This window comes from Taudactylus pleione, unplaced genomic scaffold (genome assembly GCF_031769625.1).
Source record: "Taudactylus pleione unplaced genomic scaffold, aTauple2 ptg000128l, whole genome shotgun sequence".
Lineage (NCBI taxonomy): Eukaryota > Metazoa > Chordata > Amphibia > Anura > Myobatrachidae > Taudactylus > Taudactylus pleione.
In genome coordinates, this window is record NW_028284530.1 from 740,040 (window position 1) to 760,000 (window position 19,961).

The window sequence follows — 19,961 nt, forward strand, 5'->3', positions numbered from 1 at the left end:
ACAACCAAGTGACGTGGCCGATGACGCTGCTTTGTTAATTATGCACACCCTTAAAACGCCCGTTTTGACCATTTGGCACGCCTGCATTCGGATCTCCACTCCCCGTTTTCAAGCACCTTCCTCTGTTACCACCCACAAATGCCTCATCCTGTCACTCAAATTAGCAGGCACTCGCTATTTTGCGAGCACTCGATTTCCGACCGCACTGACTGGTTGGCGCATGCGCATTACGACCCATACGCATGCGCAGATGTGCGAACATCGCTCAGAGCGAACGAGCGGCTGCTTACGAGCGGCTCTGAATTAGGCCCTTGGTTTCTTGCTACGGGCCGATTGTAATTTGCACCAGGAGACAAGCAGCCACAAGTGATACACCCATACATGCCTACTCTCCTGGAAGTTGTGGAAGACACACAAATTCATGGGCAGTCCTCAGCACCTTCCTAATGAAGTGGATGCCCGCCCAGTTGTGATGTCAACCTAGTCGCATCGACCAGCTGATTGGTAAGTGTGTATATCTTATCAAACGGTCGCGAGATTGGTCAGGAGACCAATCCGTCATCCTAGTGTGTACCCAGCCTTAGAAAAACTGGTAGCCAAAGTGTCAGATATAACAGCAGCTCAGAGTATGTCACCCGTGCGGGAGTTATAACTGTTAACACGCCGGTAAGCGTATATTTAACGATACAACACCCGCACAGGTAACATCCTGGTTCCAGTATACTACAAAATTATATAATATCTCAGACCTACAAATATAAATGGATTTGGTGCTATTGCCGAGTATTAAGCACTACCAGTATTATGGGTACAGCGTGTAACACAACTGTGTTTTTTGCCAGGGAGCCCTCAAGGAGGTTTGGACTTCACACCAACCAATACACAGGTTGTGGTCTCCAGAACTGGTTACTCCCGTGAAAGAGGTGGCAAAAAAACGAAGATATATGCCAGCAAGCCAAGTGTCATATAAGCCACAGAGGTTAGGCAAGGGGAGACAAGAATCAAGCTGTAGTTGATACAATGAGAAGTCTCAGAGCCACAGGGATTAAGCAAAAATGAGTCACAAACAAGGCAGGTCATACACAGGATCATACACAAAGGGAGTCTCAATATGCTGGACCTAATTACTCAGCCCACATTGGGAAGTCAGGTACAGTATGAACAGCCCTCATCTGTGATTGCAGGGATCACATCATTGCAGAGATAAAGCCAGTCTGCCTCTACAGCAGGAAGTTACGAATGATGCCAGAACCCTGCGTCAGCGTGAAGCATGCCGAATCTGCATTAAGAGCTACTAGAAGCGGAACTTGTAGCACATGTATTACAGTGAGTACAGGGTTTCGTGATGTGTACTACATACACAAATAATGAAGGAAGTTCAGAGGTGAGTCCGCAGCCAGTGAATCAGAAGTTGTCACATACCTCTTAAATTCGCACTTGGTTTGCAGTCACGGCTGTGTCCCCATTTCGAAAACTTGTCACCATCGCAAAAAAATGCAAAAGTGAAGATGATGACAATTTATTTTATTTATTTGTTTACAGTTTCTTATATAGCGCAGTATATTCCGTTGTGCTTTACAATTGGAAACATTAATAGGACAAAACTGGGTAATGACAGACGGATATATAGGTAGGAAGGCCCTGCTCGCAAGCTTACAATCTATAGGGACGTAGGCATTGATACACAAAGATAGGTGTTATATATCGCATTTTGGTCTAGCCAGAATGCAGTTTCTTGGTGGGCTGCATGATCCAGTCACACGGAATGTCGGCCAAATGTCAGGAGGATGTGAAAGAATGTGTGAGGTTATGTGTGGACTGTGAAAGGGGATGCAATTAGATATGGAAGCTATGAAGGTTATGTGAGCGGTTCTTTAATCTGATAAGCTTGCCTGAAGAGGTGAGTTTTCAGGGAATGCTTGAAGGATTGGAGACTAGAAGAAAGTCTTATTGTGCGTGGGTGCAGACTGAAAAAAGTTCTGTAACCGTGAATGGGAGTAAGTAATGTGTGGGGATGTGCGTGGCAGATCTTGTGCTGAGTGGAGAAGTCGGGTTGGGAGATATTTTGAGATGAGTGAAGAGATGTATGTTGGTGTGGTTTGGTTAATAGCCTTATGTGTAATTATAAGTATTTTGTATTGAATACGATAGAAAACCGGCAACCAATGGAGGGACTGACAGAGCGGAGCAGCAGACGATGAACGTTTGGCGAGGATGATCAGCTTTGCAGTTGCATTCATAATGGATTGTAATGGTGAGAGCCTATTTTTGGGAAGACCAGTAAGGAGACTATTGCAATGGTCAATGCGGGAAATAATGAGTGTATGGATTAGAGTTTTTGCAATGTCTTGTGCGAGATATGGTCGAATTTTGGATATGTTTTTTAGATGTATGCAACATGACTTTGAGACAGATTGAATGTGGGGAACAAAGGACAGTTCAGAGTCAAGGATGACACCTAGGCAGCGAGCTTGTGGGGCAGGGTGGATTATCGAGTTATCAACAGTGATAGAGAAATCAGTTTGGTAACTGTTATTGGCCAGTGGAAATCTAATTAATTCTGTTTTAGAAATATTAAGTTTCAGGTGGCGGGATGACATCCAAGATGAAATGGCAGAAAGACATTCAGTGACACGGACCAATACAGATGGTGATAAATCTGGGGAGGATAGGTAGATTGAGTATCATCCGCATACAGATGGTACTGAAATTCAAAAGAGCGGATTCGTTTACCAAGAGAGGTGATATAGATTGAGAATAGCAGAGGACATAAGACAGAGCCTTGTGGTACTCCAACTGATAGAGGTAGCGAGGAGGAGGCAGAATCAGACAAGCGAACAGTGAAAGAGCAATTAGATAGGTAGGATGAAAACTAAGATAGGTCTGTGTCTTGAAGACCAGGGATTGTAGTGTTTGTATGAGAAGAGAGTGGTCAACAGTGTCAAAAGCAGCAGAGAGATCTAGAAGAATTAGAAGTGAGTAATGGCCTTTAGCCTTGGCAGCGACTAGATCATTCACTACCTTAGTCAGTGCTGTCTCTGTGGAGTGTTGGGAATGAAAGCCGGACTGAAGTGGGTCCAATAAATTGTGAGAGTTAATAAAGTGTGTGAGGCGGGTGTAGACAAGTCTCTCAAGTAGCTTGGAGGGGCATGCGAGCTGGGAGATGGGACGGTAATTTGAGAGTGTTAGGGTCAGAATTTTGCTTTTTCAGAATGGGAGTAAACACTGCATGCTTGAATAGTGATGGAGAGTTGCCAGTAGAGAGAGAGAGATTACAGATTTTAGTTAGGGGTGGGATGAGCACAGGAGACAGAGCTTTACTGATTTGTGAGGATATAGGATCAAGAGGAGAGGTAGTAGAGTAGGAGGATGAGAAGAGTGTAGATACTTCATCTTTGTTTGTGGGGTCAAATGAAGAGAATGTGCCAGAGGGCTCAGGTAGGTAATTGAGCAGGTCACTGGCTGAGGAAGAGCCCACCATTTCATTTTGGATCTTATTAATCTTGTCCTTGAAATAGGAAGCAAGATCTTGTGCACATGTAGTAGCAGGTGGATTGGGTGAGGGAGGGGTAAGAAGCAGTTTAAATGTATTAAAAAGTCGCTTGGGGTTAGAGGCTTGAGCAGAGATTACAGATTGGAAATATGATTGTTTGGCAGTGTTCAGAGCATTACTATAAGAGTGGTAGATAGTCTTATATGTGAGGAAGTCACTTGGAGTACGAGACTTTCGCCACTGACGTTCTACTTTACGTGAGTTTTTGTAAATGTCTTGTTAATTTAGATTGCCACGGTTGACGTCTAAGTCTACGTGGTGTGTGATAGGTAGCTGGAGCTACTTCCACGAGGGTTGTTTCTAGAATCTTGTTCAGGTGTGATGCAGCAGTCTCAGGGGAAGTGAATGTAGAAATTGGTGAGAGTAGTTGTTGTAGAGAGGTGGATAGTTGTTGAAAATTAATAGCATTAATATTTCTGCGGGTTTTAGGAGGTTTGGTTGATTTTAATGACATTGATGTTGATGTAATGGAGGAGAATGTGCAGGTGAAAAGATTGTTATTTGAGAGAGGGAAAGGAGCATTGGGTGAAATCAGACACTGAGCATAGGACAATCGCCACCTACTTTTGATTGAATACGTCTAAAACCCTTCGACTTATATTATTAGCATTGTAATGTTGCTGCTATGAGCTATGCACAATGTGCCTTTTTCTCAGGGAGCATATTGCGCTTATAATTTAGATGCAAATTCTTGTTTAAAAAAAAAAATCATTGCATAACATTTGAAGGAAAGATAATAACTCGGTGGAGCATTTATAACATTAGCATAGCACTGTCAAAGTTACATCTGGCCCAGATTAATGCTTTCAGATAGATCTGACTGTATATATTCCACTTTCAGTTCTTGTCATACAATTTTTCTCTTCTTCATGGCAAGTTACGTCGACATATAATAAAAAAATATATAATATCTAACGTCAGGAATGCGTTGTAACATACACTATAATATTCAGCATTACATTGGTAATCTGTGAAAATCTTTAGGCGTAGTCATTGATCCCTACCTGTAAATCTATCAAACTATATAGGGGCATACTTGGCGCCAAAGAACCGTGCACAGAACAAAAATGCGTATACAGGCACAACTGCTGAGCTGCAGCCAGTTATCTGCCTGTCTGGTTTACTGCAAGTCATCATCATTAGTGTGCACTTGCATTTTCTCTCACTGCCTCACTGAACTTTGCCTACGTGAGAATCCTGTGTTACAACCCAGCTCTGCCTCTTTGGTCTTAAGTGTAGATGCGATGGAGATGCATGTCTCTACATCTCCTGTACTTACATGGTTCCATTTCTGAAGCCTGCGCAGTGCGAATTCACACAAGCCATGCTCTGCAAACCGGCGCGCTTTCAACCATAATTGCCGACCTTCTGGCTGTCCCCACAAGGAAGGCACAGTAGGTGGCATGGCACAGCACTGGTGGGCAGTGCAGGGGCGTTGTGATATGATCGCACAATGTCAGATTACAGGCATTGTACAACGGGACTACATACAATTTACCGACGGCAGTTCTAATCCCGACAGTGGCAGCACGGCAGAGGAGGAAATCCCGATGGTAAAAGGTAAATATTCACTAACCTAATTCCACCCCCTAAACCTAATCCTCCCTTAGGGGTGCCTAACCCTAACCTCCTCCCCAAATGCCTAACACTAATGTCCCCTCTAAGTGCCTAAACCCCCCCGGAGGGGTGCCTAACCCTAATCTCCCGCCGGGGGTTCCTTAACCCTAACTCCCCCTTCCCCTAGCCTAAACCTAACCTCCCGGGGGGGTGTCTAACCCTAAGTCTCCCCCGGAAACTCTAAACCTAACCCTCCTCCCCCCGCGGCTGTACGCGCCCGGCTTTCCTTTGATCGGTAAACCGGGTGTCGGGCTCCCGATGTAGGTAAAATGACAGGCATCGGGATGCCGACGCCTGTCATTTAACACCTTGCCGGGATTAGACAGTTGACAGTCGGGAAGCTGACTGTCGGGACTCCATCCATCGGCTTCCCGACAGCTTCCCGTACAATGGGGGGGACTGCGATGATGTGATTCGACGTATGAACCATCCATTTCACTCGGGAAATGGGTGCTGCCGTTCAGATGCGGCCAGACTCGGGAGACTTGCCCACTCTTCTGGGTGGTCAGGAGCCTCCCGGCCATTCAGGGAGAGTAGGTAAGCGTGCTATAAACTTTGCATCAGTCAATATGTGCGGATGGTGATTATTTTTTCTGTTAATAAACCCTAATCTTCAAGAGAAATCACAAAGAGTCCTAGTTTCATAACATGAGCTATTTTTAAAAGATTCCACTTTCATCATGTGGTCAGACTGAAAGATCTTACACAAGAAGCATTAATATGACAACATCAGGAACAGACATGGAAAGATATCTATCACAATGGGAGATGAAAGTGATGTGTCTACCACTCACAGTCAAATCATTTGGCTTTTTAAAGAGAACATATCACAAGGTGCCAATCAAATCTACTCCCTGACTTATCTGTTTATGGTGCCATGTTTTATTGCAAGCATTCAGTAAATTGCATTATAGTAATTGGAGACTTTGTCCCATGGCAAACAGTCAGTGATATCAGCATAACAAATTCTATGGCATCAGACAGATCTCTAATCTACGGGATGTAAACAAGGTACAAATTATCTCTCAGTTCTTCCATTTCGGTGGTAATTATTACAGCATCTTCAGACACATGATCTAACAACAAAGTGTGTTGTCTATGCATTGCCCATTTCCCGTCTAGACTTCTCCAACGTGGTCTCAGATGCTCTTAAATATCAATTTGCAAAATGAGATTACCTTATCTGTGCCCCTTCCTGCATAACACATACTTTCTATTTATGTGGCTTCTGTATTCGTAGGTTTGGATTAGAGATGAGCTGAACATTCCCCCCATTCTGCATATACAGTAGTATGGCTGGATTTTGCAGGCTTCTCTAATTGACTCTAGTGTTCCATGCGGGAATTCCCTCTATCAATTTTGTTCTGTAAGGAGCAACTGTCATTTTTTACAAGCCTGGACCTCTCTCTCTTACTAAACCCCAACCACACCCCATAGCAGAATGGTTTCACACTGCCGCCGTCCCAGCTTTACTTTAGGCTATACTAATACTGCAAAATGCGGAATTACAAATGCAGAGCTGGATGCGATTCAGTGAGGAAGCAAGAGGGGACTGTGGGCCTGACCAGTAAGGATCGCTATTCTGCTTATACGCACGCTACGCAGTTGCTGATCTCAGCGGTGATATTCAAATGTTTGCATTCACATTGCGATCGCAGCCTAACATAAGGACGCCCACTTCCCTTTACTCACATCCGTATACTTTGGCAACATAGCCGAATAATCATTAACATCGAGTAACAAGTCCGATGTTACTCGATGTTAACGAGTATGCGCACAGCTAAGGCAGGTCAGACCTCACTCAGGAACTGCTAACTTCAGCGCACGCTATGAGACCTCAGGCTGCGTATGGTATAACAGTGGCTAATTTATGCACGCCCATACAATGCCATTGAAACGCACGTGTTTTCCCGAGCATCCCCCATCACCACCCACAAATGGCACTTCCTGTCAATCACTCTACGATGGGTCTGCGTCTCCACTGCGATCGCAGTTCTGATCACAGTGTCTGGTTTGCGCATGCGCAGTGCAAAATAATCGACCGACTGCGTGCGTATTAGTAACTGCGATCCTTGCTGGTTCAGGCCTTGTATCACTGGCAGAGCCGTAACTAGCCTTTTTGGTGCCCTGTACCAGAAAGAGCATTGGTGATCCCCTCATTTTTCAAAGGGAAATAATGCACCCAAAAAAGGGGAATGGACTCATTGGGAAGGGCCAGGGAAGAGATAGGGGAGGCCAGGTTATACTGGGGATGAAATAAGAGGAAGCTACAAGTGAAAATGATAATAAACAGAAATTTTACAGGCCCAAACAGCGCCCCCTGACCTATGGTGCCCTGTGCGATGGCACCGGCCGCACTACCCTAGCTACGGCCCTGATCACTGGAGCAGGGCAAAACTACTTAGATTGGATTTGCGTAAATGATGCATCTTACAAACTGATATTTTCACACTGTATTTATGTCTTTTTATTGCTTTTGTAGTTCATGGAAAAATGGAATGATGACACCAAAGTCCACGTAAAGTCACTTTGCTTTCATCAATATACATAAAATACGGGGTGACCATATCTTTGATTGGGCAATCTAATGCATGTTATACAGTATGTGGATATAGCAGTGTGCTTACACGGATAAACCTGCCCTACTCTGCGTCTGTGTTCTCTCATAGCCGTAGATTTGCTGAATAGCGTAGTACTATACAGGGTATATTTATCATTGTGAGGTGATAAGCATGATTATTTGATTCACTGCCGGGGCAGCAATAGAAAATCATTTTGCCGCAATACATAAATCAAATCAAATATCACAGGTGCAACTAAACTCCACTGCCTGGCGATACTGGCCTGGAGCAGTAAGGGTTAACTTACCGCGCTGCCAAGGCAGTCTCGGGCACTAAGCTGTCAGATATTGGGGCCCATTTATCAATGAGTTTTATCATACGCAATGAGTTTTAAAATTCATTGCGTATGATAAAACTCGTTGATAAATGGTCCCCATAGATTTTTGCTCCACTCATAATGAAATAAAATTGTAAAAAAATAGACAAAAAAAATTATTTTTTACATTTTTTTAAGCTTTTAACATTGACAGATTGCATTGTTATCAATTTTTCTGCTATTGTTATCTTGAGATGGTGATAAAGGAACAATCACTGCGGCTGTACTCGTCACATGCAAGGCTAACTTAGCGCCCTTTGATAAATATGTATTCCCCTATATGTTGTGTTGGACATTTACAAATAACTAAATTAATGAAATGAAAATAAATCCTATTTACAAGCTAGGTATATTTTCCTTTGAATAAAAATCTAAGATTCATAAACTGATATGGACTTCATCCTGGTCCATGTAATTCATATCTACTAGGCATGAAGAACTCCACTAATGTACAAATTGCCGCACACCGGGGCCAGTACTTTCATAAAACTGCTACATTTAACATTTCAAATGTATCCACAGACATATGGAAAGAATAACATGAGGGCTCAATGCAGAGATCGCTAAAAACCTGCATAAACCTTTCAATTACACATGAAAAACTCTGAATTTCCCTGATCCGTTCCTACTAAGAAACAACTGTAACATATTATCCACAATAGCTGGAAATCAATCAGCTTACTGATGTGAAACACTTTCAGAAAGTTAATTAGTTACAACACATGAGAATGTTTTGAGTGTTTATCAAAAGCCTGAAGGAACAATTAGACATTTTATTATATTAAGTACTTCGCATTAAACGGCAGGAGTCACAGGAGGGGAATATGCTCCAGTTATACCATTAGTTGAACAATTAAAGTTTTTCATTCGCACACTGAAGGGAATGGGCATTTGGCGCATTCTTATGTTGATGAATACAGATTACTGGGCTGAGTAGGGACAATTTATCCCCATTCACATGACATAACACACTCCAGTGAACCCTTGCATAGTGCTGTACACCTATCTCACAGGAGACACAGCAAAACTTGAATTACAGTATCCCACAGTCACACTGTCACTCCCTTGTCTTTGGTCTTATTTACTAACCAGATTTTCTGCCAACCATTTTGAATGCAGGGTCTTGATTAATTTTCCTTGCAAAACATCTCTCTACTGCTGCCTAGCTTTGCCAGTCCTACATTGGTTGCATGTACAGTACTTTGCCAGACTGGGCGATATATCGCCCGCCCAATTGAATGGCCAATATATCGCGAGCGTGTTGGCGGGTGTTTACCCCCAATATGTCTGTGTACGATGTTCATAAACATATCACATCTGCTCTGCAGCACAGCAGATGGCCGATTTCTGCAGATATACAGTATTGGTGCATCTGGCTGTGTGTACAGGCGTACAGTGTGCAGTGTGAAAGGGGTTTTAAAGCTGTGGCCCAAGTCCAAACCGTGTTCAAATATACTCCTTTTACACCAGAACTAAAACCCAGGTTATTGCCGGGTTAACCCGGGTACCTCCTAGGTGTAAAAGGGGACAGGGTTGGATTCCTGGGTCGAGTGACCTGGATCAACCCGTGAAACCCTGCAGTGTAAACGGCGCGATCCGGGTCACGGTGACCTGGAGCGCGCCGCATGCCGGCCGCTTGGGCGGCTTCAGTGGCGCTTGGAGAAGACGTCATCTCCAAGCGTCCACTTCCACGCCGGAACAGCCAGGTCACTGCAGGCCCGGCTCCGGTGTGAACCGTGTCGACTCGGGAATATCTTGGGTCGGCGCCGGCTTAATTCCGGGTCTGATTCGGTTTGGAACCCTGTTTCAATCTCCAGATCAGACCCAGAATTTAGGTATAAAAGTGGTATAACTCAGGGAAAAAAGCGAGGCCGACTGCCCCGGCTTTGGTCTTAAAGTGGTATAACATACCCTATCCAATGTATTACTATTATTATCCTTTATTTATATGGGGATTACAGCGCCTTACACAGTACATAATCAGAAAATGTTCAAACATAACAAGAAAAAAAGGGCAAAAGACTAATACCGGGTACACAAGTGCAAAAGTCTAATGCCGGGTACACAAGTGCAAAAGTCTAATGCCGGGTACACAAGTGCAAAAGACTAATGCTGGGTACACAAGTGCAAAAGACTAATACCGGGCACACAAGTGCAAAAGTCTAATGCCGGGTATACAAGTGCAAAAGTCCAATGCCGGGTACACAAGTGCAAAAGACTAATGCCGGGTACACAAGTGCAAAAGACTAATACCGGGTACACAAGTGCAAAAGTCTAATGCCGGGTACACAAGTGCAAAAGTCTAATGCCGGCGACAAAAGTGCAAAAGACTAATACCGGGCACACAAGTGCAAAAGTCTAATGCCGGGTACACAAGTGCAAAAGACTAATGCCGGGTACACAAGTGCAAAAGTCTAATGCTGGGTACACAAGTGCAAAAGTCTAATGCCGGGTACACAAGTGCAAAAGTCTAATGCCGGGTACACAAGTGCAAAAGACTAATGCTGGGTACACAAGTGCAAAAGACTAATGCCGGGCACACAAGTGCAAAAGTCTAATGCCGGGTACACAAGTGCAAAAGACTAATACCGGGTACACAAGTGCAAAAGACTAATACCGGGTACACAAGTGCAAAAGTCTAATGCCGGGTACACAAGTGCAAAAGTCTAATGCCGGGTACACAAGTGCAAAAGACTAATGCTGGGTACACAAGTGCAAAAGACTAATACCGGGCACACAAGTGCAAAAGTCTAATGCCGGGTATACAAGTGCAAAAGTCCAATGCCGGGTACACAAGTGCAAAAGACTAATGCCGGGTACACAAGTGCAAAAGACTAATACCGGGTACACAAGTGCAAAAGTCTAATGCCGGGTACACAAGTGCAAAAGTCTAATGCCGGCGACAAAAGTGCAAAAGACTAATACCGGGCACACAAGTGCAAAAGTCTAATGCCGGGTACACAAGTGCAAAAGACTAATGCCGGGTACACAAGTGCAAAAGTCTAATGCTGGGTACACAAGTGCAAAAGTCTAATGCCGGGTACACAAGTGCAAAAGTCTAATGCCGGGTACACAAGTGCAAAAGACTAATGCTGGGTACACAAGTGCAAAAGACTAATGCCGGGCACACAAGTGCAAAAGTCTAATGCCGGGTACACAAGTGCAAAAGACTAATACCGGGTACACAAGTGCAAAAGTCTAATGCCGGGTACACAAGTGCAAAAGTCTAATGCCGGCGACAAAAGTGCTAAAGACTAATACCGGGCACACAAGTGCAAAAGTCTAATGCCGGGTACACAAGTGCAAAAGACTAATGCCGGGTACACAAGTGCAAAAGTCTAATGCCGGGTACACAAGTGCAAAAGTCTAATGCCGGGTACACAAGTGCAAAAGACTAATGCTGGGTACACAAGTGCAAAAGACTAATACCGGGCACACAAGTGCAAAAGTCTAATGCCGGGTACACAAGTGCAAAAGTCTAATGCCGGGTACACAAGTGCAAAAGACTAATGCTGGGTACACAAGTGCAAAAGACTAACACCGGGCACACAAGTGCAAAAGTCTAATGCCGGCGACAAAAGTGCAAAAGACTAATGCCGGGTACACAAGTGCAAAAGACTAATGCCGGGTACACAAGTGCAAAAGACGAATGCTTGGTACAAAAGTACAAAAGACTAATACCGGGCACACAAGTGCAAAAGTCTAATGCCGGGTACACAAGTGCAAAAGACTAATGCCGGAGACAAAAGTGCAAAATACTAATACCGGGCACACAAGTGCAAAATACTAATACCGGGCACACAAGTGCAAAAGACTAATGCCGGGTACACAAGTGCAAAAGACTAATGCCGGGTACACAAGTGCAAAAGACTAATGCCGGGTACACAAGTGCAAAAGACTAATACCGGATACACAAGTGCAAAAGACTAATACCGGGTACACAAGTGCAAAAGACTAATGCTGGGTGCACAAGTGCAAAAGACTAATGCTGGGTACACAAGTGCAAAAGACTAATGCCGGGTACACAAGTGCAAAAGTCTAATGCCGGGTACACAAGTGTAAAAGACTAATGCCGGGTACACAAGTGCAAAAGACTAATGCCGGCGACAAAAGTGCAAAAGACTAATACCGGGTACACAAGTGCAAAAGACTAATGCCGGGTACACAAGTGCAAAAGACTAATACTGGGTACACAAGTGCAAAAGACTAATGCCGGGTACACAAGTGCAAAAGACTAATGCCGGGGACACAAGTGCAAAAGAATAATGCCGGCGACAAAAGTGCAAAAGTCTAATACCGGGTACACAAGTGCAAAAGACTAATACCGGTTACACAAGTGCAAAAGACTAATGCCGGGTACACAAGTGCAAAAGACTAATGCCGGGCACACAAGTGCAAAAGACTAATGCCGGGTACACAAGTGCAAAAGACTAATGCTGGGTACACAAGTGCAAAAGACTAATGCCGGCGACAAAAGTGCAAAAGACTAATGCCGGGTACACAAGTGCAAAAGACTAATACCGGGTACACAAGTGCAAAAGACTAATGCTGGGTACACACAGACTGATGTGTACCAGTACGATATGTACCTCGGGTACACATTAGAACGAGGTAATGAACGTCAGAACGATCCCTCATTCCGTCCTGTCTTACTTGCAATGGGGCCGCATGCGATATAATCTGTTTGGATGTGCAGCACAGCTTACCGGACAATACCACATGAGACCACGGGAGCGCGCATATTGGCCATAAACACTGAGCGTTGCGGCTGATATGTCGTACCGATCCCAGCAGAAACATGTAGTGCCAACATCGTGTCAGTGTGTACCCAGCTTTACAGTACAAGACATTGCAGAACATTGGATACATTATATACAGTATAAGCTATATAAACAATGCTGCATATGCAGTCATAATACCTACCAAAGCAGTGCCACTGTTGGCAATGGGTAGGAGATGATGGTGGCAGAAAAGCACTTGACGGAAAAGGTACATATATGTCCAGGGCTGGGTCAAGGTTTATTCTGTACTCTGACTTGCTCCAATACTTAGTAGAGAAACACAAAACCTTCAGCTTGGGCAGGCTGGCCCTACTGCAGCATCTATTGGCTTACTGTGATCGCTGGCCCTGTATAAGGCTGAAAGATTACATCATACACTGTACTTTGTATGCAGGGCTGTAGAGAGCCGGCCCGGGCCCCATTACTATGGGTGACATGGCCTAATAGCGGGAGGCGTGGCCACGGCCAATTAGAAATAAAAGAATAATAACCAGTGGTGCTGTGTGCTGGAGTGGGAGGCGTTGTGAGCCCCTCAGCCCAGTGCAAATCCAGGGGGTGAGGGCGATCAATAAATCGTCCCCACCCACAGGCAGAGGAGAGGAGAGGAGAGTGCTGCTCAGCGACAGCAGTCTCCATTCTCCCACTGCAGCCCAGCACACAGCAGCATGTGCTGGGCTGCTGGCAGCTTATGACCTATAGCAAAATAGGAGTTTGATAAATGGGGTTAAGTGCCACAGACTGCGTGGGTATGTATATGTTCACTCATCAATGTTGGTTTGGGGCTCTGTGGGTTGCTGAGGTATTTGTTCTGCATGAGGATATGCAGGTGTTTTGTTTTCAGAAGTGAAGATTTGGAGGCTAGAGAAAAGTTGTTGCATGAGGGAGGAAAGTCCTCAGAGTAGGTGTAGACTGAGCAGGGGTGCATCTAGGGATCCATGCGACCCTGGCAAGGTAATGGACTGGTGCCCCCCTCCCCCCATAATTTCAGGAAGTGCCCCCCAGCAGTAGTCCCCCCTAGGCAGTGCCCCCAGTAGTAGTCCCCTCTAGGCAGTGCCCCCAGTAGTAGTCCCCTCTATGCAGTGCCCCCAGTAGTAGTCCACCCTATGCAGTGCCCCCAGTAGTAGTCCTCCTTATGCATTGCCCCCAGTAGTAGTCCCCCCTATACATTGCCCCCAGTAGCGGCCAACCCCCCCCATAATGTGCCCCCAGTAATGGCCACCGCCCTATAACATACCCCCAGAAGCGGCCCCATTTATACAGTTCCCCCTAGTAGCCCCACCCCCACTGTGCTGTGCCAGAAAAAAAACACACACAGAAAAAAAAAGCAACTTGCCTGATCCCCGCTCCTGCCGCCGCCCGCCGCTATCCACTGCTTTGGGCCTGCTCTCACTCTGCACTATGGAATGGGAGACCATCACCCACTGCGTGGGGGAGTTGGAAGGCAGAGCTCATGAGTGAGCTCCAGCCGGCTCCCTCCATGGACGCAGCAGCCAATGAGAGTCTGTCTGACTCTCATTGGCTGGCTGCTATAACAAACACACAGCCGCAACTGGCCACTTGTGGGGCCCGGGGGACTAGCGGGGCTAGTTCAGGCCTCTGCGGTAGTCCACTCATTGGCTGCTGGTGGTACTGCCGGACGGTGCACCCCCTTTGGCCGGTGCCCCTGACGAGTGCCATCCTGGCCAATGGGTAGATACGCCCCTGAGACTGAGCACATCACCATTACTGAGAATGGTGGCAGCTAATGAATGAAAGGTGAAGATCATCTGCGGAGCGGATGAGTTGAATTAAGAGATATTTTGCATCAAAGTAAGAGATGATGCTTGTGCAGATTTGTCAATGGCTTAGTAAGTCTTTTATATTAGATTTCTATTGGTAAAGTATAGACAACCATTGTAGGGATTGATAGAGCAAAGCAATAGAATAACATTATTTTAACCACTGCATTCAAAAGAGATTAGGTAAGGTGAGAGTCTGGTTAGGGGAAGACCAGTAAGAAGGAGCTTGCAATAATGTATGTGGGTGATTGTAGGGCTGATTGTGATGCAGCTGGTGCGTTCTGTGTCTAATGACGGTCGTCATCTGTGATTTTATGCAAATGCTACTAAAAAGTCCTTCCCTGGTGATCATCCATGAGTCCGAATGTGCTAGGACTGGGACACCAACTATCAGCGTCCATGGACGCTGTAATACAGATTGGTGGTTTAAGTAACTATAATACAGCATCAGCATTGTCGGGTTGACATTATGATGTTGACATTTTCACTATAGACAGTGTGACAATCAACATATCTTACCAAACCCCTTCTGTTGCTTGGAGGAAAGATTATTAGATCAGTTTATGACTGATCGAGTTTGAGGTTGCGGGAGGACATCCAAAATACAATGGCAGAAAGACATTCAGTAACGTGGGATGGTGAACGTTCCAGAGAGGACAGAACGGAGTGTCATCTATATAGAGGTGAACCTGAAATCCAAAAGAACTTATTACTTTTCCAAGAAAAGAGGTTTGGAGAACATTAGAGACACTAGGACCAAGTTTTGTGGTGCTCCAACTGATAGAGGAAACAGAGGGGAGGTGGATCCAGAAAAATGTACACTGCAGAATAGGATAAGGTCCAGTAGAGCACCGTGTCCCAACCACATACTGTAGCAAATGCAGCAGTGGTAAACAGTGTAAAAAAATCACCAAAGAGGTCAAGGAGAATTGGGAATAAGTAACTGACACTAGATTCTAAAGAAATCCAATCATTGACCAGCTAAGTCAGTTCAGACTCTGTGAAGCATTTGGAAAAAAAGATTGACTGAAGAGGGTCCCATAGGCTGCATGAGAAAAGGAAACACGTGAGATGAGCCTCGCAAGACTCTTGGGGGGTAATGGAAGGAGAAAGATGGGACAGTAACCTGAAAGAATCTTCATCAGGTTTGGTTTTCTTCATAACTAGAATAATAATCGAATATGGTCCACTGAACAAGTAATAGTGTGAGAGGAGATACAGTGGGATTGTGGGATCACATGAAGGAAAGGTTCTAGAGAGTGCAATAGAGAAACTGAGCAGGTAGCTGCCATTTGCCATGAAATCTTGTCACTCCTGACCTTGAAGTACTGCAGGAAGCAAGATCTTTGGCAGCGACAGTGGTACGAGAGATCAGGATAGCTGGGTTGAGATGATATTTAAATATATTAAATGGGCCACGTGGGGCTAAATCACAAGCAGATATGAGAGTGGAAATCACAAGAGGTACGTTATATTTACCAATATTGTTCTACTTTTCAGTAAAGATTTTATAGACAGTGGGGGGAACGTAATACGGTACATATTTGGAAAAGTGCAGAATAATTTTGCCACTGGAGATATTTCTGAAAAGCAAAACCAGACTTGTGTTTCTTTAAAAAAAAATAAAAAAATTTGCAGAAAAATCTTCACGTTTACAAACTTGTACCTTATTACTGAGCGTGTTCTTTATAATGCCATGGCTGAGATATGGAGGAAGGGATGTTGCTAGGAAGTGTTTAAGATGTGGCATGGCCAAACCGGGGCATTACAATGTGGAAAATGGGGAGAGAAGTTGCAGAGAAGAGCAAAGCTGTCACATTCTTTAATGCAATCATGGGCGCTAATACCGTGCCAAGAATAATAAATGAGCCCCAAAATGATGCAAACTATTGGTATGATCAGGATGCAGGTTTCCTTTACCATAGCACCATTAATTCGTATGGTGCCAGCATAACAGTACCAGGATGTATCAGCATGTCCTCAATAATGAGAGTGTAGAAGAAAGATCTACACTATGTAATCTAATCCACATCCAATACAAGCCCAAATAAGGACAAAGGAAGAGTAATGGAGATTTTTTTTTTAAGGAAATCATTCAGGGGAAAAACAGGTAAACACAGATTAATTACCAGTGCCCACAGATAGGAGCTGAAAAATCTAGCAGAGGACTGTGAGGGAGACAGGCTGTAAAACAGGGCCATTAAACAGCAATTTGTATGAGATTGTTCTCCTGAGAAAAGTTTACCTACAGCTGACTGCAAACAACATGAAAGGATGGGGAGGGTTTCAGCAGATGTTCAAGATTTCAGCTCTTGTCTCCAGTTTTATTGGAAAAGAAAAACTCACTTGAGAACAGAGGAAAAACACGGAGGTGAAAGTTTTAAGAATGGCATCAATATGGGACATATTGATGACATTATTATATTATTGAAGAAGAATTTTTTCATGAAATAAATCCCTTTTCCCTCATCTTTCATCTGATAGAAGGGCAGACCAGGATAGCAACATGCTAAATACCCAAACTAGTATGCTAACATTTCCTCATGCCACATCCCACACACTTTTTCTCTTACAATTCCCAGTCCACCCTCAGTACATTCTCTCCAGTAACTAAATACAAAGAGGTCTATGTACTAAGCTCTGCAGAGAGATAAAGTTGTACGGAGATAAAGTACCAACCAATCAGCTCCTAACTGTCATTTTTCAAACACAGCCTGTAAAGTTTGTCAAAGACAAATAATTGTACAATTATTATCTGTGGTCTGACGATGTGTTTTCACGACGCTACTTTGCGTCGCGCAATCCAATGCGCTAAACTGCGTATTCACAAGGCACATACATATAAATGTATATATACTTATATACACGGACGCTCCTATGCGTAAGCACATACTAACACATGGACGCTCATTTTGTATATAGTTGCTATTTCAACACACAGACGCACATATGCGGACACATATGTGCAATATGGTTCCCACACATTATAGTTAATAACTAGTGTTATTAAAGGTATTTTTAGCTAATAATTTTGATGTAATATGTACTTAAATGAGATCTAAGGTTTAGAGCATATGGACATGTCATGTTTGGTATCATACTAAATCCCTGTTTATTTGCAGACTTACGTATCTATCGGCAAAGAAGTCGCATCATGCGTCCGCTAGTTATGGATGAAAGGGAGTTATTGGATAGAAATGTTATAACATGCATGTAGTGTTGTAGCTAGTTTTAACCAGTTGTTCGGCGGGTAGCTACACAAAGAGATCGTTGGAGAACTGAGCCATGCCCCTGATGACACCATATGAATCGACCAATGACCATATTATCCAGAAGCAAGATCCAATGGAGACTTGTCAACTAGTCCCTTTGTTAACTCTGAACTCTGTAAGGTATATAAGCTGCGTCCCGATCCCAGTGTTCAGACATCCTCTTTGATGATCACAGGCTTCCGGTTTGATGACTGTATGCTGGGACCAGGGCGCATGCGTATGTATCGGGTTGTACTTTATTATTGCTTTTTACTCTAATTGTTAAATCTTACATCGTGTTACCCCTTTATACATAAATAACTTTTTGTGCTTTGGAACCACATGATTGGACTGGAAAGCAATTCTTTCTTAAGCGACTTGCAGCGCTAAATAACGACTGTTAGGAAACAATAAGTTATAGTTAGGAGCTGATTGGTTGGTACTTTATCTCCGTCCTCTTTATCTCTCTCAAAGGCTTAGTACATAGACCGCAAAGTCACTGCACTCATCTCATCATCTCGATCTAGAACCTGCCCCCTCACCCCCATTTCTCTGCTTCCTCTTCCTCACTTGTCCACCTCCACCTCCAGGTCTTCTCTTCAATCTGTCTCTCTCCCTTTGCACATTTCTATCCTTCTTTAAACACACACTCATTTTGTTTACATAACTGGACATGTATTAAACTATTTATGTATGATGTTGTTTTTTCTTAATATTATGATACAATTTAGTCTTTATGCACTAAAATACCATAAAATATTATTTTATGACATGGCTACTGCACATGTGCGGCCATCTGGTGTCACATGGGCACAGTGGAGACTGATGGGTCTGCATATCCCTCGCCAGCTAAAATGAAGCCTATAAGCCACAATGGCTAGCTCCAACTGATGATGGAGTTAGCTATCAGGGACACGCTTCTAAAAAGATAGAGTGGTTGGGTATGGGATCCCGTCGGCCGGGATGCCACCAGTCAGAATCACGACACCCTTAGGTAAGTAAGCTAACACTAACCCTTACCCCTACCGCTACCCCTCCTTCCCCGGTGCCAACCCTAACCTTCCCTTTAGTGCCTAACCCTAAGCTCCCCCTCTTCGGTACCTAACCCTCCCCCCTTAGTGCCTATCCCTAACCTCCCCTCTTAGAGCATAACCCTAACCTCCCCCTCCTCGGTGCCTAAACCTAACCCTCCCCCTAGCCCCTGATACTTACCTTCGGGATGCCGGCGGTCTAGATTCTGGTGCTGGGATCTCAATGCTGTCGGGATTCCGGCGCCGGTACTTCGACTGTCGGCATCCCACAGTCAGTATCCCGACAGCCTTAGGTAAGTGAGCTAACACTAACCCTTACCCCTACCCCTAACCCTCCCTCCCCGGTGCCTAACCTTCATCTTCCCCTTTAGTGCCTAACTGCCAGTATTTAGATTGTCGGCATCCTGCTGTCAGAATCCCGACACCCTTAGGTAAGTAAGCCAACAATAACCCTTACTCCTACCCCTCCTTCCCCGATGCCTAATGCTAACCTTACCCTTTAGTGCCTAATCCTAACCTCCCCCTCACCGGTGCCTAACCCTAACGCTCCCCCCTTAGTGCCTAACCCTAACCTCCCCTCTTAGTGCCTAACCCTAACCTCCTACTCCCCGGTGCCTAAACCTAACCTTCGGCCGTCGGCATCCCGCACGCCGCGATGCTGACTACATCCCCAGATGGAGAACAACGGGGAAGATGGTTCTTTATGGTACAATATAGTATGTCAAATATATAGATGATCTCTGGTGTTAGAGGTACAGAAAATGACAGTTAAAGTTAAACATACCATAATCCTGCGAAAACAGCTGCAGGATTTCCGACTTAATAAATAGGACCCCAATTAATTTTACAATTCAATATGTAAAGAAATGCAAATATGTATCCTTTTCATGTGTAAAGTTTTATTTGAAAATTGCACATCGACATATAAAACTGCGTGAACCATATCTGTATTATATTCCCGGCTGCTGAGAGAATTGTTACTTGTCATTGGCTACTGTTGTCCTGGCATTATA

At 44.4% G+C, this 19,961-nt stretch overlaps 1 protein-coding gene across 1 annotated transcript in view; it reads right to left on the reverse strand.

Moving 5' to 3' along the window:
- Positions 1-19,916: 19,916 nt before the first annotated feature.
- The window catches only part of ERC2 (ELKS/RAB6-interacting/CAST family member 2), a 1,040,188-nt gene continuing 1,040,143 nt past the window's right edge, over positions 19,917-19,961 (reverse strand). The window contains exon 21 of the mRNA XM_088472750.1: positions 19,917-19,961. This exon is cut by the window's right edge and continues 1,526 nt beyond it. The gene's annotated coding sequence lies outside the window, so the exon portion shown is untranslated.